General features: G+C 43.7%; 1 long non-coding RNA gene across 2 annotated transcripts in view; it reads left to right on the top strand.

The window, feature by feature from the left end:
* Positions 1-2,604: 2,604 nt before the first annotated feature.
* Positions 2,605-6,466, top strand: part of LOC115462269 — a 373,244-nt gene continuing 369,382 nt past the window's right edge. For both annotated transcript variants that reach the window (XR_003940799.1, XR_003940798.1), the window contains exon 1: positions 2,605-2,706. This is a non-coding gene — a long non-coding RNA (uncharacterized LOC115462269). The remainder of the gene's footprint in view (positions 2,707-6,466) is intronic.

Below are 6,466 nucleotides of genomic sequence, written 5' to 3'. Positions count from 1 at the left end.
TTGTGGTAAAAAGGGTCAAACCACCAAAACTAACCCAAACCCTCCTGTACCCACATATCAGTTCCCCCTTCACCCATAAGGGCTATTGTAGTGGTGTATAATTGGGGGCAATGGGTTTTAGCAGGCTCAGAAGACAAAAGGGTTAATGGTGAGTGGGAGCAGTTATATGAAGTCCACAGCAGTGACCCCTAGGATGCCTCATTGCTCTTTTGGGATGTCTGGTTGACAAGTCTACTAAAAATGATGGCCTCTCCTACATCCTCATGATTTGATTTTGTGCGATTTTAACTTGTGTGTTGTTTCTCGAATATGGCCTAAAAGGATAAATGCACAAAGCACAAAACCTTGTTCAAAATGGTATTTAAAAAAAAAAGACAGATGTTTTTCTTTTTTGAAAATGGGTATATTTCCTATACGGATTTGGTGTGTTTAGCGCAAAACGTCCAAAGTCCGACTTAGACGCACTATTGAAAATGCCCCTCCATGTAACTTTCTAAGTGCTTTGAAAATATGCCTCATTATGTAACTTTGTAAGTCTAAGTGCTTTGAAAATACACCTCCACATCTGTATAAAGCTAGAAACCAAAATAATATTTCTCCATACAACTTATAAATATAGGAAACAAGCTGCTGGAAGATTATCCAAAGGATATTTGCAGGATACGTATAGGTGTTTTGGGGTAGGGGAAGCTAGGGAAATGGGGTTGCCATTTGTCTGGAGGGTGGGGGTCTTAATGTTGGTTATGGATATCTGTTAAGTAAAGATAAAGGTCTATGTTGGGTCATTGACTTGTTATGGGGAGAGGAGGGGGGCTGACACTGTTTTCAGCTGGTGGGCTATTAAATAGGAATAAATAAATTGCCAAAAATTGAAAAAGAAACCTAAGTGCACTTAGGGTTCATGCCAGAGGCCTAGCCAGACATATTTTGGGTGGTCCTAAACCCAAAGTGGTTGGGCACACAATTCCCCCCACCTCTGCCCCTGCGACCCCCAACAAATAATTGAGCTGGTGGGGATCCCTAAGCCTTACCAGCCAGGACAGGTCATTCTCCTACTTGCTGCAGCAAGTGGCACTGTCCATGCACTGCTGCTGCATCAGCCTCTTCCCTCCTGCACAAGCTCAGTTTTTTCACACACACACACACGTAAAAGCATGCACGGGGGTGGGGGGAACAGCATGGCGGCATTGTGTGGACAATGCTGCCGGCTGCGGCAAGTAGAATGACCTGTTCTGGCCACTGGAGGACCTCTTCCAGCTGGCGGGGCTTGGGAATCCCCGCTGGCCATAATAAAGGTGCCATGATTTTGTGTGGGCCTGAAACCCAAACTGGGTGGGCCCAGGCCTACCCAGGAGGCCCACCCATAGCTATGCCACTGGTTCATGCCCAGAAGTGGGGGAGGGGGAAGGATCACTCCTATGAATTGCTCAGGAATTATTTTGGGTAATTCTTTTGAATCGGGAAGTCAGTCTACAGTATCTCAATGTAATCCCTTGTTAGGTTGGGGATTATTAGGAAAGTAAGTCTCTGTGGAGAGACACTGAGGGGAGTGACTGGAAGATCTCTGAGTGGGAGCAAGTCTAGCCCAAGGGAGCAGTTTTGAAATAAAATTGTAGGGGGGGGGGAGTTTGGAAGGAGATAAAGGTGATAGTTTGTTCTTTGGGGGGGGGGGGGGTCATTGGTTGTCTGATGGTCCCCTGCCACTGACCTGGAAGAGTAAAGAAGAATCCCAAAATAGAAGTTAAACCATTTGGCTGTAAAGGGGGCAGGCAGAGGAGAGACCCAGCATGGGGGCATGGGATCAGATCCAGGGAGTGCCCATCCCAAGACCAGGGTGGATCCAAAGAAAAGGTCAGCCTGGACTGGAGGGAGGTTAGAACACTGGGGGTCTGGACCTGTGATAGGCATGGCCAGTGTATATAGTCCTGCGGAACACCTGAAGCATGGGGGTTTCAAAAGATTTGAAATGGACTGATGTTCCTGCTGTTGCAAAGTTGAAGAATAAACAGTTTGAGATTGAAGAGTGTTCCTTGCATTTGGGAAAATGTGTCTCCACAAACCTGCCTAACCCAACTTCCAGCCTTGTTCACAGCGATTTCTACATTGCACTTGTATTTTATTTGGGTTTCCTAGGGGAGAAGCGGGTAACCCCACCCACTAAGGCTTCTTTTCCCTTGGCAGAGGCACAGAACGCGAAACCAGTAAGGAACCGACAGGAGGCTTCCCTCGAGAGGCTCTAAGCGGATCGGACACCGAATCCAGAAGCTCCCAGCTCAGAGGCGTTCCATGTAGCAGGTTAGAAACTCCAGTTAATACGATGCAAATGCCAGAAGCATGATTTGCAAGCTCATTTGGGTGCAACAGGCTGTGCTCAGGTACTCACACAAATCACCTGCTCTTAAAAGATTCCAGATAAGGCGCTTAACGTCTGGGATATTTTGTCTTTGTTATTATTCCCCTACTGCTTCTCGGAGCTAGTTGGACTTGTTGGGGTGGGGGTGGGGGTGGGGGGGGGAGCGACGAGCTGATTGGCTGAGCCCCGCTCTCACTTTCAGAAAGGACAGCTCGGTGTGTACAGGAGCACGAAACCCGGACTGTCTGGCAACAGCCCAGAGGCCTGGAGTTGCCTCACCTCGGCAGCTGTGATTCCCGGTGGTGCTGTGACAACCCCTCTCCTGGGATTTCCTTTGCCTGTTTCAAGACGGAGTGAGTAATTCTGGCTTTGTTTTTCAACTTGGCAAATGAAAACGGTACAAGGCATCAGAGGGGAAGCTGGTAATTAGGGAGGAATGCAGCCGCCACTGATTAGTGCTGGAGGTAAAACCTTCAGCCTGAGCGGCTGCTGTCAAGATCTCCTGGCGATTAGGTTGTTTCACGTTAGTGAGTGCACTGTGGTCGCTTGTGTTTTATGCAGGGTTGTGTGTCGGGAAGGTGCTGTGCACGAAGCATGACATGGCTTTGTGCAGTTCACCACGAGAAGTTGAAGTGATTGTTCATGCTTTGTTGAGTTTTCTTCTTTGCAAACAAAAGGCACATAATAGAGCTGTCCAGGATAAAAGGGTTTCTAGTATCTGGCTACTACAGTATCTACACTGGATAATGCACTGAGGAAGTAGGAGCACTTACATTTTAAAGAGTGCAAGTGCGTTACTCATGTTTTCTGGCAGAATTGTTGTAACTTCCGATTCGGTAGTTTGGTACCAAATGCAAAAGCTATATAAAAAAAAGCAGCCTAATTGACTTTTATAGTGTGTTTTATTATAGAAAATTATGCTTAGGCTGTTCGTTAGGGAAGGTTGTCGGTTTGTGTTTGCTCATGTTTGATTTCCTTTTAATAAGGGATTATAATCTGAGAACCCCCACCCCATTTTCATCTATTAAGTTTAGACCTTGTCTGATCAGGAGAAGGTTGTCCAGTGGAACCTATATTTGCTTCACAGTTCGATACAAAATGACTCGGTAACTTATGAACAGATATGACCAAGCAACAAACCTCTGGCAAAGATTGGTCTCGGTAGACCTAAAGGTATTTTTTTGGGGGTGGGGGGCACTTTAATAACTTGAACTAATGAGTTGTAGTTACTGCGTGGTAAGGCAAAACCTCTGCATTGGGAGTGTTTTGATCAGTTTGCCATTCGGTTTAAAAAAAAATATATAATATACATAAATTTTTGAATATGCGTTAATCGTAACAGTGCAAACCGTACCCACTTCATACCCCTTTTCCTAGTTTTGTTAGTCAAATTAAAAAGATGTCACTTTATATTCTTTTATTAAACTGCCTTCCTCGGGTCAGGACAGAAAGGTAAAAATATAGCAATGCTAGAATATATGTGAAGCATAAAAGTATTCAGACAACTGCTAGTCACTGTGATTAAAACTGCTAAATTGTGCTAATTTCCACCTTGACAATTTAGTAAATCGGGCCCTATGGCGTGTGAGCAGGTACACCATTCAGAAATATTTTGTCTGTCCTGTAAAGAAATCGAGGGTCCTTAGTTTATGGGTTTCATTTACTAGAAAACCTATCTTTGTTTTTATAGTGGTATAGTTGTTATCCTGTGTTCTTTAACTATTTCTAAACATTACAAACCTTCAGATGATTGCTGTGCCCAGGTTTTGTGGTTTGTTTTTACTTATTTTGAGTTTCTAAATCTTTGTGTGTGTCCACCTTCCATACTATCTTGCCAAACACCTTCCTTCTCTCTTCCTTCTCTTAATCTTTGTACACTACTAATTGTATCTGATATCCTGGAATGACTGTCATAACAAAACTCTGTAAGCCACATTGAGCCTGCAAATAGGTGGGAAAATGTGGGATACAAATGCAATAAATAAATAAAACTAAAAACCTTTTTATACCGTTACTTAAAAGCTGAAATACTTCTTACTCATTTTTTCTGCTCCTGACCTACCAAAACTAATTAGGAACTTCTACTGTAACTATTGCATTGTGGCTCAGCCACAGATGGCATTTGGGATTTTTTTTTTTTTGTTTGCTGTAGTAAAAGATATACATGAATACAGAAGCTTTTTGTTAACTGCCTGAGTTTTATATAAAGACAATACACACCTGTATGAGCAGTCCTCAAGAAGTTAATTCAAGCAGAGTCTGTAACTTTAGATGCCAACAACGCACATTATTCTGTATTTTTTGTAAGGCAATATATGCTTAACAAAATTGTTGTGAGTGTAAGTGCTACAGAAAGAGCTTATCACCCCTAATCTGAGTGAAGGGAGCATTGTGCTATCAGTGGATTTATGGAACATGAACAAAACAGCACTTCTTTCCACCTTGTTCGGATTAGTCATCCTTTCTTGTATTTTTGGTGGTTCATTGAAGTACTGTTGGAAATAATTTCTATATTTCTGTACTTTGCCTTTGAATTTTGTTGCTTAAGACTTGTTTTCAGTGTTTAATAATTATACTATATACCCCTCCTGATATTTCTGAGAAAGTGAAGTTCATTTTCCATTGAAAATAGAAAGTACCTAGATTTATTAAAAGTTTCTTAACCATCTTTCAGTATTAATAACATACCATATGATCTTGTATGCTGCTAAAGCCTCACAGTTCGAAGTGGCTAACGTAAAAAGAAACTGGAGCAAGCCTCCAGGATGAAAGTACATAGCTGAACATAATAAAAGCAACAATCAAAAAAACTGCATAGCTTAACATAGCACAAACCTTTCCGAATAATTTTTCCTAACATCTAAATAGGAACGAGCAGTGAGGAAAAGAACCAATATATCCTTCTACATGTTGGCAGATTGAAATGCCGATGCTTTTTATCCTTTGGCGAAGGGAAGGATATAAAATTAGAACTATGTAGCCTATGATTTCTGACTGACTTGGCAAAGACCAAATGTTGATAATGAGAGACCGGTGCTAGACTATGTGGAGGTGCATAATCAAACGCCCAAGTTTTCCTGAGGGCGTCCTCGCAGAATGTCCCTCCGAAGGGGTGGGGAAACCCGTATTATCGAAACAAGATGAATGGCTATCTTTCATTTCAATAATATGGTTGGGGACGCCCAAATCTCAACATTTAGGTCGACCTTAGAGATGGTCGACATAAATGTTGAGATGGTCGTCCCCGGTTTTCGGCGATAATGGAAACCGAGGATGCCCATCTCAAACGACCAAATCCAACTCATTTGGTCGTGGGAGGAGCCAGCATTCATAATGCACTGGTCCCCGTGACATGCCAGGACACCAACCGGGCACCCTAGGGGGCACTGCAGTGGACTAACTGATGCACTAACTGAACGGAAAAAGCCCTTCCCTTAGCGATTTGGAAAGGAGCGGGCCTGCATGAAGGAAATAGAATGCAAATGAGCTGCTCACTGTTAGCTCATTTGCACACGATTGCCTTCCTAAGGAGGGGAAGCCAGTTCAGAGCAGCCAAGCATTATGCATGGCTGCTTTGTGCATGCCAAAGACAGCTTCATACATGCAGACAAGCTGCGTGTATAATAGCCGTCTAAAACCTTAAATAAATTGCCATCTACAACCTTAGAAAAATACAAGTCCAAGTGCTCGTTAGGGACGTCTTAAAAAAAAATTGGAGCATGGGTGAAGGACGTCCTTCGCTATGCCTCTCTCCCTGCAACGGCAGTTGTAGACGTCCAAAATGTGGATGTTTCTGTGCGAAGGACGTCCATGCCTTTGCTATGCCTCTGACATCCCCTTTATTTATTTGGATTTTGGATCACAAGTAGCAGCAGTGGCAAGACAAATGCTCTAACCACTAGGCTCCTCCACTCTACTCCCTTGAAATTTGGCCGTCCCTGTGGGGGGGGGGGGCAGTTCAGGACGTCCACAATGTTTGAAAGAAGGACGTCCACACCTTCGCTATGCCTCTGCTGACACAAACATACCTCCCCCCCCCCCCCAGGGACCTGCATACTGCTGCGATGGACCTGAGTATGACATTTCAGGCTGGCAAAGTGGGAGGGAGTTAGT

Source organism: Microcaecilia unicolor, chromosome 2 (assembly GCF_901765095.1).
Source record: "Microcaecilia unicolor chromosome 2, aMicUni1.1, whole genome shotgun sequence".
Lineage (NCBI taxonomy): Eukaryota > Metazoa > Chordata > Amphibia > Gymnophiona > Siphonopidae > Microcaecilia > Microcaecilia unicolor.
The sequence above is the reverse complement of the archived record's forward strand: the minus strand, read 5'-3'. Positions and strand labels throughout refer to the sequence as shown.